Raw genomic sequence first — 22,076 nt, forward strand, 5'->3', positions numbered from 1 at the left:
TTTCATCATACATTTCTTCAACTTCTTCGTCATCTGCAGAGCTAGTTGGCATATAAACTTGTACTACTGTAGTAGGCGTGGGCTTCGTGTCTATCTTGGCCACAATAATGCGTTCACTATGCTGTTTGTGGTGGCTTACCCGTATTCCTATTTTTTTATTCGTTATTAAACCTACTCCTGCATTACCCCTATTTGACTTTGTATTTAAAGCTCTGTATTCGCCTGACCAAAAGTCTTGTTCCTCCTGCCACCGAACTTCACTAATTCCCACTATATCTAACTTTAACCTATCCATTTTCCTTTTTAAATTTTCTAACCTACCTGCTCGTTTAAGGGATCTGACATTCCACGCTCCGATCCGTAGAACGCGTTTCCTTTCTCCTGACAACGACGTCCTCTTGAGTAGTCCCCGCCCGGAAATCCGAATGGGGGACTATTTTACCTCCAGAATATTTTACCCAAGAGGACGCCATCATCATTAACCATACAGTAAAGCTGCATGCCCTCAGGAAAAATTACGGCTGTAGTTTTTTTCCTTGCTTTCAACCGTTCACAGTACCAGCACAGCAAGGCCGTTTTGGTTAGTGTTACAAGGCCAGGTCAGTCAATCATCCAGACTGTTGCCCCTGCAACTACTGAAAAGGCTGCTGCCCCTCTTCAGGAACCACGCGTTTGTCTGGCCTCTCAACAGATACCCCTCCGTTGTGGTTGCACCTACGGTACGGCTATCTGTATCGCTGAGGCACGCAAGCCTTCCCACCAACGGCAAGGTCCATGGTTCACAGGGGGGAAATACCCTGTACTACACAATTTTAAAAGTAGCCTGTGTATTAATTCAGATTATAAGCTAAAACCATTCCATATTTCTTCCAGATCCGTCCAGAATTTTCAGCGTGAAACAGTAACACACATAGTTTCACAAAATATTTGAATGTATAATACGTATAGGATTGTTTTCAAGGTTCCATTATGCTGACAAAGATGGAAACCTGTTTATTTGGAAATCCATTACATTTGATTTATTCAGCACAGTATGGTACAGATTTCTTCAAAACTGTATGTTAACGTCTCTGTTTTCCTGGTTAATCAATCGCTATGATTCTGTTGATTATCAAGGTATCGGAGCTCATTTACGAAAGCGAAAACATTTATGAAAAAACAAAAGCGTACTTAGCTTAAAATGTCTATGAAATCAAGAAATGAAGTATGCGCATAGAGCTTCTATTATCTTATCTATTTAAGTTTACAATTTCGTCTCATTGTACAACTTCCAAATATTGAAAAGACACATTTAAGTTCTTATTCGTTTCAAAAGGAAAAACGAAATCATGATTCCAATTTGTCTGAAAGCAAATTAGACATCTTCAGTTGAAAACTGTGAAAAGAAAAGAAATTTTAATGGACGGAAAGTCATTGCAACAATTCAGGGAGCTCATTTAAATCTGGATGTCCAAACGGATGTATGAAATCCATTCGTTACAGAATCGATCCCATTTCATTGATATAAAAGTTAATATAACATGCCTAAAACTTTGTCGTATCTGTTGTTATAAATGTGACAAATTTTCATTAATGTCACACGGTTCTTTATAATCTTCAACAGCCTATTTCAGATCTGTAGACCTGTGCATAAAAAAAATCGCAATTCTGTGGTAAAATGATCTACAGACACACCCACTATAGAATTTCCTATTCCTTATGACGCGCTTAAGTAGCTAGACAGCTCTATGACGTCATGCTAACACTCTTACAGTACCAGTGTTAAGCAAAATTGGTTTCTGTATTATGCTTTGAATTTTATCCGCCTCTCAGTAAAAAGAGCACTCTATGAAAGATGCATCTTTGGTAAAAGGAAGTACAGGTAGTTTTATTTGTTGTACTCAGTTTTCTCACTGCTATTTCCAGGAACACCAAGTGGCACACGACTTGTCCAATTCTCGTCACAACGGTCCATCAGCTTTAATCGTTTTATTACTCTTTTAAAAAATTCCATTATATATGGATGCAAGATATAAAATCTAGGAGTACAGTAGGTGAACAGGACTGCAGTTTCTAAGGAGCAGAGTGCTAACCTGATAGGTGGTCAGTAGCAGGCATGATCTGCTGCAGCAGAGCAAATCACTGGTTTGGCCGACACTGGCTCATTGAAAGTTACTTGTTGTCAGTGACGATAGAGCGAAACGTCCTCGCTGTTGGTATGCCTGATTGGAATACTGTGATAACAAATATTAGAGGAAAAAAGCAACGGCAGCATATAGGAACCAAAAAATAAATTTCTGAGAGACTGATAACAATGAAATTTCAAACGCTATATAGAAAGGCACGTTATGTGTAGCGTTGGAAATTGTGAAAGAGTTAATAAATACCGCCAAGGAATTTTTCGTTTCAGTAAGCTTGTCATATACAGAAGAATGGAAACGAAAACCTAGGATATATTAGATGATAATCAATTTGGCTTAATGGAAAGATAAAGGCACCAGAGAGGCAATTCTGACGTTGCGGTTGATAATGGAAGCACGACTAAAGAAAAATCAATACACGTTCATAGGATTTGTCGACCAGGAAAATGCGTTCTACAATTCAAAATGGTGCAAGATGTTCAAAATTTGTGAGAAAAATAGGGGTAAACTATAGACAGAGAAGGGGAATATCCAATATGTACAAGAGCCAAGAGGGAATAATAAGAGTGGTAGATCAAGAACGAAGTTTTCGGATTAGAAAGGGTGTGGGACAGGAATGTAATCTTTCGCCCAAACTGTTCAACCTATGCATCGAAGAACCAATGACGGAAACAAAAGAAAGGTTCAAGAGTGGAATTAAAATTCAGGGTGAAAGGATATCAGTGATAAGATTCGCTGATGGGATTGCTACCCTCAGTGAAAGGAAGGAGAATTACGGGTGTGCTGAAGGGAATGAACAGTCTAATGAGTACAGAGTATGGGCTGAGAGTAAATCGAAGAAAGAGGAAAGTAATGAGAAATACCAGAAGTGAGAACAGTGAGAAACTTAACACGAAGACCGGTGATCACGAAGTAGATGAAGTTAAGGTAATCTTCTACTTAGGCAGCAAAATAACCAATGACTGGCGGACAAAGAAGGACATCCAAAGCAGACTAGTCCTGGAAAAACGGGCATTCGAAGTCTTGAGAAATCTACTAGTATCTAACATAGAACTTAATTTGAGGAGGAAATTTCTGAGAATGTACGTTCGGTGGACAGCCTTGTATGGTAGTGAAACATGCTGTGAGGAAACTTGAAAAGAGGATAATCGAAGCGTCTAAGATGTGGTGCTACAGAATAATGTCGAAAATGAGGTGGAATGGGAAGACAGGGAATGAGGAGATTCTCAGCAGAATGAGCGAGGAAAGAAATATATTGACAACACCGAAAAGGAAAAGGGACAGGATGGTAGGACGTCAGACGTTACGGAAAAACTTCCATGGTACTAGAGGGATTTGTAGAGCATAAAACTGTGGGGGAAAACAGAATAGATCCAGAAAGTAACCGAGGACGTAGGTTGCAAGTGCTACTCTGAGATGAAGACATCGGCACAGGAGAGCAATTCGTGGTGGGCCACATCAAACAAGTCAGGAGACTGGTGACTCAAAAAAGTGTCATACAGGGTAGAATCTTCAATACTAGGAGTGTCCGTACAACATTTTACCAGAGGACAGCGAATATTATATACATTGGAATACAGATTACCAACAGGATATTGGATGATAATGTAGAACGAAAATAGGTTATGTTTCTCACAACAAACACGAGAAATTCTGCGTAGAAAAATACGTAGTTGAATTGCAACTGTTGAAAAGGCACCTTACAATCACTTTTCTGTCGATGGGATGGGGCTGAAATCCGAAATGAGTGCTTTTATTTTTCCATTTGGCTATCTATATTTTGGTATTGAAGTAAAAGCATGCACGATGTGAAACAATCGCCAGTGTGTTGTTAGGACGAAAGAAGGCGAAGGTTACACTAAGGTTTTCGAAAATCTAAAGCTGAGATTTAATGTGCAACGAGGTGAAGTCTGACTCGAACTGATCTACGAAACATAACGCGTCGCCAGTGACTTTGGGTGCTATTAATCCCTTTACTGCTCTAGAGTTTTTACCCTACACAGCTCCCTCATGTGACGTGTAAGTTATTCTTTGCTAATTAATAATTCTGCGTTCAGGCTAACTGGGTCGCAAAGGTAAAAATCAAACATCAGGCAAGAAATGCTAATATTCTCGCAACATGCAGGTAATAAAGAAGTGAAATAGCGTGTTGCATTAGTGAAAATTGCAGGAAATTTACTAATGCAGTGGTCATTTGTAGTCTTTATTACCAGTATGTTCCGAGATTATGGTTTACAACCTGGCTCGCTCACGATGAAGCTTTCAACTACATGTTGTCATACTCTTTTTGGTCTACTACACGTATGCACGTCACAGCATGACTGCAGCTTACGTTTTTAAATGCGTATTCAATTCATTTTTTATCATTTGAACGATATGAAGATGTTTGTAGAAAGCTACTTACTCGTCATCACGTTATTATTTTATAATGAAAATTGAGGTCCAAGCAAAAAAAGGTTTTACAGTGGAAAAAAAAAATGTATTACTCTACGAACGCTGCCTCGTTTCTGACATTGTCTGGCTTCACTGATTGATTCCTTTTGACCAGAAACATTCCCTTAATGTGTTCTGTTTTTTTTTTTTTTTTTTTTTGACACTGTCCACGCTGCGCCGGCCGAAGTGGCCGTGCGGTTAATGGCGCTGCAGTCTGGAACCGCAAGACCGCTACGGTCGCAGGTTCGAATCCTGACTCGGGCACGGATGTTTGTGATGTCCTTAGGTTAGTTAGGTTTAACTAGTTCTAAGTTCTAGGGGACTAATGACCTCAGCAGTTGAGTCCCGTAGTGCTCAGAGCCATTTGAACCAGTTTGTCCACGCTTCGACCATCACGTTCTCCCAAGCAGCAGAATTCATTCACTTCGTGCATTTTGTGTTCCCCACTGTTGACATTAAGTTTCTCGATAATATGATTTCTGCTACTCATAACTACCTACGTATTTCTCATTTTGACTGTACTAATGTCATCAGCGAATCTTATCGTTGACATCTTTCACACTGAACTTAAATCCCGCGCTCTTATTTCCGTAATCGTTCCATCGATGCTGGATTGAACAATAGGGGCGAATGATTACATTCTTAACTTTCATCACTGCCAGTCAGCACGCTTTTTTTTTCTTGGCCTCTCATTCGTACTTTTCCCTGTTGGTTCTTGTGCCGTCCGCCAGCAATGCTTGCGACTTGTCTTTTAGTATCGATCCTTCTTCTTTGCTTGTGCTCTTTGGGCGCTTCTGTCGGAACGAACTTCCGGGTTCCTTGGCTGCGGCACCCGCTGAGGAACGCGTTTCAGGAATAGGATAGGCAATACATTGGAGAGTGACCTGGACGAGGAAGTGCGAGTGCAAATGTGGCTTGCGGGCCTTGGTTGCCCGCGGCTTGTTGGTATCGGCAGAGGGGCCTGTGGCCGTGACGGAAGGGGCTGTGTATGTTGCCCAGTGATCTCTGTTTTGTAATATGGTGCTGGATAGAGATTTATAAGAAAGCCGATACTGGAATAACATCAATGCCGAACAATGAACTGCTATCGTGATCAGTTTCTTGGTTCGATCTTACCATTCTACTTGTGTGAGATTCAAGGTTTGTAGACGTTGTTCGTTAAGTGGTGACCGCTGTACGCCCGTTTAGTTTTATTCAGCCCACGTTCTGTAGAAGTGGTGGCAGTTGCAGTTCTGCAAGAGCGGTTAGCTGGCTAGTATTCTGGTTCGCCTCTCCTTGTTATTTATCGAGAGAACGTGCGATTTTTTTTTTAATTATTTGTCGTGTGCTGTCCGATCTGCTATAAGATTCTCTGCTTAGGACCCAGTTTTGTTTTATGATGTTTAATGGAACCTACTGAGTCGTTGCTGGCATATTAACCTAACGTATTGAGCTCAACAAATACGGTCGTGTTTGCACGTAACTGGTCAATGCTCAGAAGGTATGGTAAAATAGTTAGATGATTGTTCATGTGTTTTGGCACTGTTGTTGCGTGTAATTTAATAAGCTTCGTTCTGAGTAAAAGAAAACATATAATATATTTGTGACACACTAATTAAATTATCAAGTTATTTTAATTATTAGCTGTATTAAAATTTCTTGCCAGGTCATAAATTTCTAAGCTCCATGTATCAGAACTGCTAAAAGTGTCAGCTTGACCAATTGATTACATACATCGTCTTGTGGGTCAGGAAAGCTGCCTTAGAATGCAAGACTGCATCTTTAATAGTTTTGAATACAATATATCTAATGTGATTTGTGACTGTGCACTGAGCTCTGGCCAAAGTACGTTTAGCGGGAAGATAGTGATTTTTAAACAGCTGTTAGAGTAATTTTATGGGCCGTTGCTGTTTTCCGTCGAACCAAACCTGTTGCCCTCTTGCCGTCCATTGTGGTCGAGCGGTTCTAGGCGCTTCGGTCCAGAGCCACACGGCTGTTACGGTCGCATGTTCGAATCCTGTTTCGGGCATGGACTTGTGTGATGTCCTTACGTTAGTTAGGTTTAAGTAGTTCTAAGTCTAGGGGACTGTTGATCTCAGATGTTAAGTCCTGTAGTGCTTAGAGACATTTGAACCATTTTGCTGCTCTCTTCTCAATAAAAATTCTAATTATATAGAGGAAAAGATGCAAAAACTTACAATGTAAAAATCGGCACAGGTGTAATTATGGGCACCGCTCACGCAGAGGGTATGGGAAGTGCTGCAGTCTGACGACCGGGACTTAAAACGGCGCTTGTTGTTGATAGATGGTAGCAGTGAACCGTTGGCAGCATTGTTTCAAGCAGTGTAGTTACAGCGTCCGTTATTGTGTGAATTGGTGTTTGTTCAGGACTTCAAACGTTTGGCAGGGATAAGCAAACGTTTTCTTTTTATATCCTTCTGATTAATTTAAAAATATTTCTCAGTGATATCCGGAACAACGGAATCTTCAGCTACTTTTAGAAGCACGTTTTACGTTACACACGCTTCTAGGTTAGACGTGATAGTGGCCATGTTGCTTAAGTATGGTTGGTGTCCCGGGCGGTGTGGCCGAGCGGCTCTAGTAGCTTCAGTCTGGAACCGCGCGACCGCTACGGTCGCAGGTTCAAATCCTGCCTTGGGCATGGATGTGTGTGATGTCCTTACGTTAGTTACGTTTAAGTAGTTCTAACTCCTAGGGGACTGATGACCTCAGATGTTAAGTCCCATAGTGCTCAGAGCCATTTGAACCATATTTATGGTTCGTGTAAATATGAGCCCACTGGATTGGTGTACAAATGGGCCTCTACTTAAGGAGGGCCCATAATTACATAATCTTTTCTCTTAAACAATATAAAACATTTAAATAATTTTAGAGTGTATGGTGAGTCTAATTTTGTTTAAACCTCATATATACAACTCTCACAGTAACAAACAAACAAATAAAATTTTCAAAACGCGATAATAGCCACTAGTGCTATTGTCCGTCGTTGCAGAATGCAGAAACGAAAAAGCGCAATGACTGCATCAGTGTGATAAATCTCAGATGATACGTGTCATAGGAGCTGTGAAAGCGAAGGAGTCCTCTGTGGAAGTTGCTGCAAGAACATTCGGAGTGCCTCGTACCACTTTGCAGACATTTCTTAAACTTGATAAAATCCCTGAGCAAGAAGTTGAAAAGACAAAGCTTGGCAGGAAACCGATTTTAAATGGAGACCTCGAAAAACAGCTAGTTTCTTATCTCCTTGAGATGGAGCAAAAACTCTTTAGTGCACTTTAGCGTTTCTGAGAAGAATGGCATCTTTACTTGTCCAAAGAAATAGTTTGACGAGGAGAAGCGGGACGAGCTTGGGTCGACCTTTTTGTTGAGACCACACAAGGAGCAACTGTCAATTCGCAAACCTTGTGGAACTTTATATGCCACAGCCGTGGCTTAAATGAAGAGAATGTGATGGTTTTCTTTGATTTATTGGCAAACGCTTTCAACAAACACATCCAGCAGACCGAGTGTATAACGTGGACGAGACAGGCCTGTCCATTGTCGAAAGCAAAATTCCAAAAGTGATAGGGATGAAAGGGAAGAAACAAGTTGCAGCTCTAACATCTGCAGAAAGAGTGGCTGCAATCAGAGTTATCGCATGCATGAGCGCTTCGGGACATTACGTCAAGCCAATGACAATTTTTCCCAGAACCAATATGTCCTAAGCTCTAATGAGAGGCTGCCCCCTGGTTCAGGTAGTACAGCCCATCCTTCAGCATGCGTTCAAAACAATTTGTTCACCGAATGTTTCGTTCACTTTATTGAGAAAACATGTCAGACTGAGAAATGGCCTGTCCTTCTCATCTTGGATGGTCATTATAGGCACGTTCGAAATCCAGATGTGATTGACTTGGTTAAAGAACACCGAGTGACTATCATCTCACTTCCTCCACATTGCACCCAAAAACTGCAGCCTCTAGATAAGACGTTCGTGGAAACTCTGAAAACGTTACAGCGAGGCAGTGAGGGGGTTGTTGCATCACAAAGGGCGTCCTCTCACACTTTACGACGTTATGGAGGTTTTTGGCCAAGCCTACCTTCGTACCCAACCAGCTGAGATACCAATAAACTGATTCAAAGTAACACGGAGGTTATGAACCGTTATATTTTCACCGACGCTAATTTCATAGTTGCTGAGTAGGTTTCAGGATAAACGTGCTCCACAGTGTAACGTAGGCCTAATGTTTCTGAATCATATGCTACTCTACTTGCTATCTCTGGATTCTTCGAGTTACCTTGATGTACAGTCACATCAAGCTCTAGCTGTGCCAGTTGATGAAGCCATTGAAACACCGGGAAGTTCTCCAGGGACTTCAACAAATGCGGTTTCACCATTCGGCATATCTCCTGTCCCCAATATTAAAAAGAGAACTACAACGCGGGGACGAAATCGGCATTCGCCTGCCACATCATTGGAACGCCATACGAAGAACAGTTGACAAAGTCGCTTGACAAAAGTGCTGTCGATAGGCCGTTGAGTTTCTCTGCGGTTAGAGGCCGCCCTGCGGACAGAGGTGCGAAATCCAAAGGTCCTCAAAAAAAGAAAATTTGTTCCACAAAACTATCTGATTCTTCATCGGACTCTTCAGACTCCTGCAGCCCTCACCCTGTGGACAGCGATAATGAGCTTGATGTGGACGATGAGGATACATCAGACTCAAGCGATGCAAGTTGCACATTTTCTGATGAAAAGTTCTCTCAAGACAGGAGAGGAGAGGTGTGGATTAAATGTGTTATGTGCCAAATGTGGCCACAATTGGATTGTGCTTGCGCTGAAGGAGCTACTTACGTTTGCGATTCCTGTAAATTACTTTAGATTTCATGCATAACTGTACGTAAGTTGTTTTCTGTAGCCGAGTCTACCATTTTGTATTGTTTTAACCCATTTCATTGAAATATTTCAAAAGATTTCTTGCATCATTTTGTGGATGACCCAATTTGCACCTAGTGTTTTTAAGTTCCATTTTACAAGCTTTTTGTAAATCTTTGTTTTCGAATAGAAATAATGGATACTAATCATGGTTCCGCCACTCATCATTTCTTAAACTTGTTATAGTTGTTAACGAAGGTATAAAACCTAGAATTTTACAAAAGAAAGTATCTGTAAGTCAGAAATGGAAGAAGGTGTCCATGTTTACAACTTTTCCTCTAGTTATTTCAATTGCTAGAACAATGTTTTAATGGACTGTGCGGCTGGTCCCGGAGGAGGTTCGAGTCCTCCCTCGGGCATGGTTGTGTGTGTTTGTCCTTAGGATAATTTATGTTATGTAGTGTGTAAGCTTTGGGACTGATGACCTTAGCAGTTAAGTTCCATAAGAATTCACACACATTTGAACGTTTGAACAATGTTTTAAGATTTCTTTACTTTTATTAATTCTTCTGTTCTCTAGACTTAAAGTTGTTCTTCTAGGTTATTTTTGCGCTTACTGTCTTGCTGAAAGCCTTCAGTACTGTTTATGTGGTACATCCGAAGGGACTTCATCCCAAATATAAAGAGTCTTGCTTATTAAGAAATTTTCGGAGTTTTCTCCCGTTAGTAAGCATTTGTAGCATTTCGATCAGAGACAGTGTTGAAGAATTCAAGTAACATAAATTTAAAGCTATTCTGGCACCAGACTCATGCATTAAGGTAATAGAGACATTAAGTGTAATTTTTAAGTAAATACACGGCCGGAAAAATTAGAACATCTGGAAAGAAGACGTCGATTTTTATGCGCTGGCGGCGTAAGCCACCTGGGTGATAGTAGATGTACTGATAACAGACAGCGTGGTAGTACAGCTACCAGAGCCCCATCTGTGTCAACCATTTAATAAGATATGCTCACAGTCAGAAGACTCAGTGTAATACAAACGCGTGAAACAAGTAGGCTAACATCCCATGGAGACCCACTCGTGCTTCCTACAGTCAACAGAGTGAGTTTGAAATGGATCAAATTGTGCCCTTCCAAATGCCGGGATGGTCCTTTCGGAGAGCCACCACTTACGTTACACGTGTTGCTTCTGTTGTGCAGCGATGCTGGTACCAGTGGTCAAGTGAACAGTCATCTCATACTCACGGAAGGGGATCTGGACTGCCACGCGGCACAGACGTCTGCCAGTATCGTCGGATTGTCAGGGCGGCAGCACGAGATCGTGCAGCCGTCACAGCACAGATAAGAGGACGTGTCAACACGAACGGTTGCGAACCGGTTATTAGTACAGGGACTAGTGGCACGCACACCTCTAGCCTCTCTTCCACTCACGCCACAGTATCGACGTGAATGACTCGGCTGGTGCCGTCAGAGGTTCACTCGGAATGGCGTGCAGTGGTTTCAGCTCTGGAAGCAGATTCTGCTTGCACGCAACTGAGGGTACGGTGTAGTCCTGGTGAGCACCGTCTCGTTGAGTGCATTCATCCAAGACACTCTGCCTCCCCCCCCCCACCACCTCCCCCCACGCCGTATGAACTGGGGTATGATAAGCTACACCTCTCGATCACCTTTGGTGTTTCTGGAGGGGAGCTAACTGGCGTTTCGTACGTGCTGATAGATCTGCTCTTTTGCCGTTCTTACAACATGAATGCGATATGTTGTTCCAGCAGGATAATGCTCGCTCCACACTTCCCGTGAAACTCAGCGTTTTCTGCAAGCAGTGACTGGCCGGCATGATCGCCGGACATGTCTCCAAACGAGGAAGTTTGGGATACGATGGTGCGATACGCGAATCATGCGACCAACAACTCTTGTGGAACAGGTCGAGCAGGCGTGGCATATCGTATCCCACGACAGTATTCGCCATCTGTACGATCGACTGGATGCTAGAGTCAGCGCCGTGTAACACCATAGCTCAGACACTACACACAGTTTGCAGATTTATTTTGCCTTTTTGTTTCATTTAACATCCCGCAGTTAAACTGTTGTAAATATTATTTGACTGTGTCGATACCACAGGAGTGTTTGCTTTTTTCCTTTGTAATAACTTGGATGTCATGGTTTGATCCTATGTAAGATAGTGTCTCTATCAGTTAAAGTCTTTGCCTCATTTGGAGGGAGACAAAACTTACTGTATATAATTGTAATTTTTGTGTGAACATTTCTTTGTAGAAATGTCAATATGTGTAACTGATCAGTTTTATTCAAAATGCTTGTTTGCTACTGTATATGTGCTGATCCTCAGTTAGGGTTCTTAGTTCTTTATATGTATAAAAGGTGTTCTGGTTCCCCTCGGGAACGGAATCATGCAGCGCGCGCAAAATGTGGTTGGCATGAAGAAAGAGGTGGGAGAACGAGTTAGTCGGGCACGGTTTCTGAATCGCCAACAGTCATGTAACAACACGGGACTGTGCTCGTGCCGAAAAGGGCTTTTCGTGCCTTTTTCCAATGTGCCGAAGCCTCGGATGGATGGATTAATGAGTTAGCCCTGTTTTGGAAATGGTACCTACCATTGTCACCAAGAAATGACAGAGCTTACTATTACCAACAGCAAATCCACCTGCCAAGATGTACTCTCCACCACATGGCGCAATCACTGCAACGAAATTAAAGAATTATAGATTTGTAAAGTGATGGATCAGCACTTTCAATTTATGTACCTACCTTGATTTTTTCCTGATCAGAACTCCTCTCAGATTCCTCTCCGTTAGAACTATAAATTCCGAGTGTCCTGATTTTGAATATTAATATTCAAAAGGAAAGACCATTACCCAATTAAATTTGTTCAACACTGAGTGAAATGAATTATCTAAAATTATTGTGGATTTTGGTGAGGTCGAGGGAGGAAGTAAGTGTAGCTTTTATGAGAACCTCCCAGTGTCGTATTTTTTTGTTTTTAAGATCTTTCAAAATTTCTCACGTGTGGTTTAAAAAGTAAAGAAGTATGATAATAAATAATAGATAACAAACCATTCTGAGGTCAATTTAAATTAAATGTTCTAAATGATTGGTTTGAAAAGCAATACCTAGTGAACATACTAACTGTAGAATGTGTTAAAAGTATACGCAAGGTGAGTCACGTTACATAAAAACTGTTTTCTTAAGTTGGTGTTCTTTAGATTGTTTATGAAAATGTATTTAGCTTGCTTTACTACAGTGGTCAAGATTAAGCTACCCCTCCCGATTGAAAATTGCTCAAATGCACAATGTCACTTGATTATAGCAAGTTCTAACTACTCTTGATATTTACGTTGAATTGTGTGCTCATTGTGTTCTAAGGAGTGTAATATCAATTATGAGCACCCACTTACTGTTTTATCCTCACTGAAGGTAAAGTTGCTATAAATGTCATTATCCCAGAGAACGGTTACTTCTTTGCCTTTAAATAATAGTGTGAAACTTATTGCATGTGAAGATTATTTAAATTTGTACTTTGCAGAAAACATCTGATGAAGGAAGACTAGGCCTCTGCCCAATTTTCAGTTTAACAGTGATTTGCATGTGTAGTGTTATTGAAACGATTGTGTTTGACTATGCCCTGAACGCAAAAGTGTGTGTCATTATATGTTATACGAATAGGTTTGTTCTACTATTACTGTCAGCACTCTCTTTAACGTGGCTGAGTTCATTGCACTCTCGTGTGGGAAAGTATAGGCTGTCGCTATCCATTGAAGTTACGTAAATATATCTTTTTGAACGGGAATGTTACACATTCTTATGCCTAATTAGGCTGGCGACCATTTTCCTTTATCATTTGAACAGTTTAAATAGGTTAAATATTATCTGTTACTTGTTGTATAATTACGTAATTCTGACTTTCAAATCCGATAGGCAACCTCCATTAGGCACATCACGATCAAAACCACAAAATTCTTTTCAAAGGATAACATTGCACTGCTTCTAAATGCCATAATTGGGTTATTAACATAGTTTCATTGTACTATTGTCTACAGCCTTTGAAGTTATGGTATAACAGTAGCAAGGGTAGTGTTACAGCCGTCACTGTCGCACGTAGAGAATACCACCACCTACCAATACAAGTGTTTTAGGATGGGTCGATACCTTGTACCTCAGAACCACTTGTGCTATTGATCTGTAAATTTAATAATTTCATGTACCCAGAAGCACAGCTGCAACAATTAATCTTTAATGAACTGGAAATGTCTAGAAGCGTGTACGTTGGAGGACTGCATTCATTAAAGGTGTTTTTAATTGTATACCTGTGCACACGGAATATGAAATATTGTTAAATAAATGTTATTTGATAAAATATTTTTATAATTTTCAGCCAAAACCAATAGCCAATCTGCTCCCTGCCGCTTCAGTTCCTTTACATGTATGTAAATCCAAACAGCAGCCCCCCCCCCCGGGTGACGCGCCCACTAAATTCCACGATGGCGTCAGTACAGCCTAAAGGTGGGACATTTATGTGACCTTCCAAAGATGTTCGTCACAAACTCCGTTACATTCAGTGTAAATTAAGTTATAAAAAATTAAACTTTATAATTTAAAGCTTCAGTTTAGCAAAAGTAGCCGGTATATTCTTCGGAAAGATCAGAACTTCAACAGTGTCTGTAACTTCAGGTCACTTCCGCCTACTGTTCCGAGGTGGTCTTGCTCGGAAAGAATTCGTAATACGAACTCCAGACGCCCTACGTACCGCCCCTTTCCTTATACACCGAAGCAGTGCTCGCAGTTATTCCACGCAGCGGGCAGCTTCCTTAACTAGCTACCTACAGCTCCGGCAGCAGAGTGGGACTCCAGGCATTGTCAATTGTCTCTAAGTAGGGACCGGATTCCGTGCGCTGATTGAGCCCATTTAGAGACAGCTTCATAATCTGAATATCAATAGCTCGGCCAGTGAAACAAAAACGCGGGCAGGCAGGCGGTTCCTAGTCGGAGCGCCTTGGCGCCGGCCGCGCCTGTATAACGTAATTAGGGCGCCACTGCAGCAGAGCCCGCGGGCCGCCGGCCGCCGCCTGCAGCCGCGACCACGTGACCGGCGGCTGCCTGCTGCCTGCTGAGGGCTCATTTATAACGCAGGCCGCGCCGGCTCACGGCGCCGCTGGCAGCTTCTTATCTCGCGCGCAAGTGCTTTCTGCTCTGCGGCGCTCGCCGTCGTTTATTACCCCAAACAAGGGCGGCGAAAAAAAAGGACCAGTGCCAGAAAACTGCGCCCAGAGTTATGAGTCCGCGCGTGCAGAAGGGCCACGCCATCGCTCCGAACACACTTCTTCTGCAACGGAAAACTTCCGTTAACCGTAGCCCACTAAACTTTGCCGGCAGCTGCGTTCCGTTTTTCTGTCTCCTGTGTGGAACGACCTGTCGTCAGCTTCTTTGCTTGAAACGTATCGGATGGATTCCCTCCACTTGAGCGTGTAGAGCAGAGACAGTTCTTTAGCCTACCACAAGGCGTGAAGTAGAACGACTGTCTTCCTGTGCAGCCTTCCTGACAGAATGACCTACTAAAATACAACTGGCGGTTCCGAAGGTACACTACGTGATCAAAAGTATCCGCACCGCCCCCCCCCCCCACCCCAACCCAAAAAAAAGATGCGCTTTTCATAATAGGTGCATTTTCCTGCCATCTACGGCCAGATACTCCATACCAGCGACATCAGTAGCCATTAGATATCGTGAGAGAGCAGAATGGGGCGCTCCACAGAACTCACGGACTTCGAACGTAGTCAGGTGATTGGGTGTCACTTGTGTCATACGAATGTAGGAGAGATTTCCATGCTCCTTAACATTCCTAGGCCCACTATTCCCGGTGTGAGAGTGAAGTGGAAACATGAAGGGACACGTATAGCACAAAAGCGTACAGGCCGACTTCGTCTGTTGACTGACCGAAACTGCCGACAGAGAGTCGTAATGTGCAATAGGCAGACATCTATCCAGACCATCACACAGGATTTCCAAACTGTATCAGGGTCCAGTGCAAGTGTTATGACAGTTAGGTGGGAGGTAAGAAAACTTGGATTTCCTGTTTCTCAAAACTAGACATGATTGTCTTAATGGGAATTCCGCGATCGTTCATTAAATAAAAATATGGCGTTTCAGTCTTTGATCGCTATTCTTTATTTTCAACTACCGGTTTCGGGCTAGCTGCCCATCTTCAGATCATATATTGCAGTTACAGAGTAACGTGTCACTACAGAACAATCGGTTCGCTGTACTGACTGTACTGTACTGACAAGTTACTCTGTAACTGCAATATATGATCTGAAGATGGGCAGCTAGCCCGAAACCGGTCACTGAAAATAAAGAATAGCGATCAAAGACTGAAACGCCATATTTTTATTTCTATTGAATTTCATGGTTGAGCGGCTGCTCATGACCCACCCATCATGCCAGTAAATGCCAAACGACGCCTCGCTTATTGTAAGGAGCATAAACAATGGACGATTGAGCAGTGGAAAAACGTAGTGTGGAGTGACGAATCACGGTACACAATGCGGCGGTCCGATGGCAGGGTGTGGGTATGGCGAGTTCCGGTGAACGTCATCTGCCAGCGTGTGTAGTGCCAGCAGTAAAATTCGGAGGCGGTAGTGTTATGGTGTGGTTGTGTTTTCCACGGATGGGGCTTACACCCCTTGTTGTTTTGCGTGGCACTGTCACAGCACAGACCTATATTAATTTTTTAAGCACCTTCCTGCTTCCAACTGTTGAAGAGCAATTCGGGGATGGCGATTGTATATTTCAACACGATCGAGCACTAGTTCATAATGCACGGCCTGTGGCGGTGTGGTTACACGACAATAATATCCCTGTAATGGAGTGGCCTGCACAGAGTCCTGACCTGAATTCTATAGAACACCTTTGGGATGTTTTGGAAAGCCGACTTCGTGTCAGGCCTCACCGACCGATATCGATACCTTTCCTCAGTGCAGCCCTCCGTGAAGAATGGCCTATCATCCCTCAACAAACCCGCCAGTACCTAATTGAACGTATGCCTGCGAGAGTGGAAGTTGTCATGGACCAACACTGAAATCCAGCATCACCGATGGAGGGCGCCACCAACTTGTAAGTCATTTTCAGGCAGATGTCCGGATAGTTTTGATCACATAGTGTACATTCAGTCTACGGAAATTTATGACTCGTTGTATCAGGGGTCGTTCCAAATACAGTGGTCAAAATACACTGAGGTGACATACCTCAGCGGTAGCGATGTGCACATATACGGGCGGCGATAGTACCGCGGACACAAGATATAAAAGGGCAATGGATTAGTCTGGTAACTTAAGTGAAAAGGTTCCCGTGTAACTATTGCCGCCCAGCGTAAATTGACAGACTTTGAAAGCGGCATGGTAGTTGGAGCTAGACGGGTGGTACACTCCATTTCCGAAATCGTTAGAGAATTCAATACTCCCAGATCCAGAGTGTCAAGGGTGTGCCGAGCATTCCAAATTTCAGGCATTACCTCTCATCACGGACGACGCAGTGCTCAACAGCATTCAGATAACGAACGAGTGACGTGGCGTTTGCGTAGAGCTGTCAATGCTAACAGACAAGCAACACTGCGTAAAATAATCAATGTGAGACGTACTAGCAACGTATCCGTTAGGATAGTGTTAAAAAATCTTCAAATGTGTGTGAAATCTTATCGGACTTAATTGCTAAGGTCATCAGTCCCTAAGCTTACACACTACTTAACCTAAATCATCCTAAGGACAAACACGCACACCCATGCCCGAGGGAGGACTCGAACCTCCGCCAGGACCAGCCGCACAGTCCATGACTGCAGCGCCTAAGACCGCTCGGCTAATCCCGCGCGGCGTTAGGATAGTGCTCGGAAACTTGATGTTAATGGGCTATGGCAGCAGAGGACCGACACGAGTGCCTTTGCTAACAGCACATGGCCTGGGATCGTGACCATACCCATTTGACCGTAGATGACCGGAGAACCGAAGCCTGGTCCGATAAGTTGCGATTTCAGTTGGTAAGAGCTTGTGATAGGGTTCGAGTGTGGCACAGACCCCACGAGCCCATGGATCCAAATGTCAACAAGGTCCTGTGCAAGTTGGTGGTTGCTCCATAATGGACTGGGTCCTCTGGTCCAACTGAATCAATTGCCGGTCGGTGTGGCCGAGCGGTTCTACGCGCTTCAGTCTGGAACCGCGCGACCGCTACAGTCGCAGATTCTAATCCTGCCTCGGGCATGGATGTGTGTGATGTCCGTAGGTTAGTTAGGTTTAAGTAGTCCTAGGAGACTGATGACCTCAGATGTTTAGTCCCATAGTGCTCGGAGCAAAAAAACTGAACCAATCATTGAATGGGAACCATTATATTCGGCTACTTGGAGATCATTTGCACCGCATTCATGGACTTCAAGTTTCGAAACAAAAATGGTAATTTTTATGAAAGCAGTGCGCCGTATCACAGGACTACATCTATTTGAGATTGGTTTGAAGGACACTCTGCACAGTTCGAGTGAATGATATAGCCACCCAGAACGCCCGACATGAATCCTCTCCAACATTTATGATACATAATACAGAGGTCATTTCGTGCACACATTCCTGCACTGGCAGCACTTTCGCAGTTATGGAATGCTATAGAGGTAGAATGGCTCATATTTTTTCAGGGGACGTCCAACGAGTTGTTGAGTCCATGCCACGTTGAGCTGGTGCACTACCCCGAGTAAAAGTAGGTCCGACACGACACGATGTTAGGAGGTACCCCATGAGTTTTGTCATCTCACTGCAAATGTTTTTGACTGCGTTATTGTCGGTACTGAAGTAGTAGGAAACTAAACTCACTTTTTGTGTCATGTATAGCCATAAGGAAACAAAAGTGAAGTAGATAAACACATTTCCACTTGTTAAAAGCAAACAAAAAACAGGAAAACAAACATAGAAAAATTCCATTGCAGACATAACTGTTTCTTCTCACTGTCATCTTGCATAACATTTATTAACCAGTTGGCCCTCCTTGTAATTGGACACTGGAATGTGGTTACGCATTCTCCTTACCATATTTTCCAAATAAATCTGTTGGATAGTGCCGCCTTTCTTCACGGTAGCGTCTATGGTGCCCTAAAATGCCTCTGACGGGACAGGACGATTGCGAACTGACCGCTTTAGAGTGGACCCTCAATGTAGTCTACTTCTGCAGACTATGAAGGCAATTCTGTCAGATTCTATGTTCCACTAGGAAAGTGTTCACATGATTGTGACGTTGGGGGTGTGCATTGTCGCCATTCAGTGTAGATCCTGCAATATGTTCGAAAACTGGAGGCACAATGCGTGCATGTATGTTTTGCCGATACTTCAAATCTGTCATCACCCCATGCGTCGGCAGAAGGGATGTGCTGCTACCATACATTATTCCACCCCAAAACGTGAACGGGCCGCCTTGATAGGAGTGGCGGTGTACCATACATGCGAGGTGTAAGAGTTGTCCTCGTTGCATCCACACACGAATATCAGTGCTGTCAGACCGGAGACTGACACGAGTCTCAAGGAAGAAAGGGTGTTGTTCCACTGCTAATCCACCAAGGGTAGTTTCGTGCCGATGAAACAAGAGCCCTTCTCCGAACCCACGTGTGAGGAGGAGTCCTGAGAGGTTTCCTGGAGTGTTATCCCTGATCATGGAGCGCATTTTGCGCCGTTTGTGTTGTCACCTCCACTCCTGCACCTGTTTGTAACTGGCGACATGGATATCTAGCACTGTGCTGCGAGTTTCTGCTTGCTGTTATACGTAGAGCCGGTCCTGCACAACCGTTGTTTTTCTACCATGGCCTTTTATGTGACGATCCTCAACCGATACTGTTGCCAGAAAATTGTTCTAGGTTCTGGAGACATCACCTTTACTCGCACTGGCATTTGCCGCAATGTCCACCTGTCTCATTTCCTCCTCCATCACAGTGACTATACGGAGCCTCTGATAGTATGTTATGGTTGACCGAACTTTCCTGAAGCAACATAACTTCAGCAACGAGACAAATACAGAAATGTTTATAGGTGACACGATTGCTACATACTCTACATATTCCCGCCCACGGTAGAAACATTGTTTCAGCTAGAATTACGTTACAGACAAACCAATGTAATGAAATTATAGCGTTTTTCTGTGTCACATTGTTTAGCATTTAAATTTGGAAATTTGTGGTAAGGTCTTACGGGACCAACCTGCTGTGGTAATCGGTCCCTAAGCTCACACACTACTTACTCTAACTTAAACTAACTTACGCTAAGGACAACACACACACACCCATGCCCGAGGAAGGACTCGAACCTCCTACGAAGGGGGAGGGGGCGTAGTATTTAAGTTTTGGTAGTTTGCTCCATTTAATTTGAGCTCTGTAATATTGCAAATGTTGATGAAGCTAACCGTTAGTTAAACGGTATCAAAGTAACTTGCCCCGGCATTTAGAGATGACCGTAGGCTTGCCTGGGACTGTTGACTCGTAGGGGCGAAAGAATTTTCCGAGCCTCGATTTAACTATTCACAGTAACTCGCGAAATGGGGAATAGCCACAAAGGTCGGTCGAGCCGTTACTTTGAAGCTCCTGTCATGGATTCCTCGTGGCGCAGAAATACTCGTCCTCTCGCCCGTTCGCAAAATTACCGTCCATCCAGGAAACCCAGCCTCTGAACCGTGAAGCCGGGTCTTAATGCCCAGAACGAAGCATAACTTTCAAGCCTGTTACTGCCAGCGGACGCGTATTGAGGTGCAGCGCCTTCGATAACAAAACTGAGGAGAGAGATCCTCTCGTCCTGAGTCGTCGCCAGTTCTTTGTTGGTGTAGGTTGCTGATCTCCTAATAAGCACGTGCTTGTGCTTGCTACAGGTTTTTAGTAGAAAGTACGGACCTCACAGTTCAGTTCAGTGCAGTTCTGCATTCACCATAATGAAACCGCTGTTATTTCTGTCATGAATTAGTGGAAACGCATCTGTTTACACCTCAATCGGCCCGTGGGATTATGCTAGCCATGTTTCCGTAATATTACTTTGTTCTGTTCCTGTCTAGGCTTCAATCTCCTCAATTCTCATAGATACTAATCATTTTGACGAATCTCCCAGTGTACTCTCCCTCTCTCTCTTTCTCTATCTCTCTCTCTCTCTCTCTCTCTCTCTCTCTCTCTCTCTCTCTCTCTCTCTTTTTCTCTCTCTGTCTCTCTGATTAAAGGGCTGGACGAATTATCAAAACATTCGTTTATATTGCAGTTGTTTTTTTTTCTTTTGGCTTGTCCTGCGGGAAAGGCCGCCCGGTTTGCTCCACTCCTCTCGCCGGAGGTTCGAGTCCTCCCTCGGGCATGGATGTGTGAGTTGATCTTAGCATAAGTTAGTTTAAGTCTAGGAACCGATGACCTATGCACTCCTGACGATACCCTTGTTTCTGATGAACACTCACCGTCGAGGACACACACTGGGTTGTATACTTAAGAATTCTTTGAGCCACTCACATATATGTGGACTTGTTCCTTATGCACGTACTTTCGTTAACAGCTTGCAATGGGGCTGAATACCTGTCATTCCATGAACGTATTTGTACGTCCTTCTTTCCTCGACTACTTATTTACCACGTGCTTAAAGCAAGCCTGACATTATGGCTTCACCGAAACTGTCTACGTTACTAGCAGAGGCTAGTACTTTAAAGTAACTACAGCCTTTAGCGGCTCCGGCCGGCAAAGACAGCCCGGCAGTTTGTGGCACAGAACTGTAGTCATTGGACCCACACAAAGAGCGTTTGCGTTCGTACTGTCTGTTTAATCGACTTATTTCGCGTTCTTGCTTCGCTTTTCTGTTTCTCTCACATTAACACTGGTGAAGGTTGTCACAGATAATGATAGTTAATCGTTTCATTAAAATTATTTTTCTCTGCGTCATTGCATCATCAAGCATAACATTGCAGTTATTCAGACACTGTTGTTAAAGTTATATGGTACAGGTAGGGTCTTATATTGTTGTTCTGTTGAAAGGCGATGAATGATTTACCAGATTTGACGTGCTGGTTTCATACAAATGTACAAAATGCAGTCACCTGTCTAATAAAAATGCGTCCATAGAGCACGTTTTCACGAAAAGTGGAATTATGAATGGATAACACCGTCACAAGGCCCTGGAAGAGGAAAATATTCCTAAAATTCATGTTTCCATGAAACTGTAGAGGCAGGTACGTGATCTACTAAAGTATAAGCTCACAAGTAAACGGTTTCTCGCTCATTAGGTGTGTTTCAATACGACTTACAATGTAATATCGGTTTGTCAAAATTACCGCAGAATATTACAAAGTTGACGGGAATGAAGAGTATTGTACCATGAAGTACCATTCCAATAGTCATGTAACTTTGTGAAAACGCTCAACACATAACGAGTATTAAATGATGCAACTACCACTCCATGCTGAACTGCTGTCACTTGTCAACATTGACATGAGTTGTTAGGCCTACTCACTCCCCTTTGCAAAACTAGACGTGCTGTATGAATGACAAATTAAGAAGCCAAGCAGACCAGTCTAGGGTCTGTATATTCCTCAAGGTATTTCTGGGCTACGGTGAGTGGTCGTGCATATTCCTGCTGGAATGTAACATTTGATATACTGCTCTGATATACTGATATGAGAACACGGTATG

This window comes from Schistocerca americana, chromosome 7, assembly GCF_021461395.2.
Source record: "Schistocerca americana isolate TAMUIC-IGC-003095 chromosome 7, iqSchAmer2.1, whole genome shotgun sequence".
Lineage (NCBI taxonomy): Eukaryota > Metazoa > Arthropoda > Insecta > Orthoptera > Acrididae > Schistocerca > Schistocerca americana.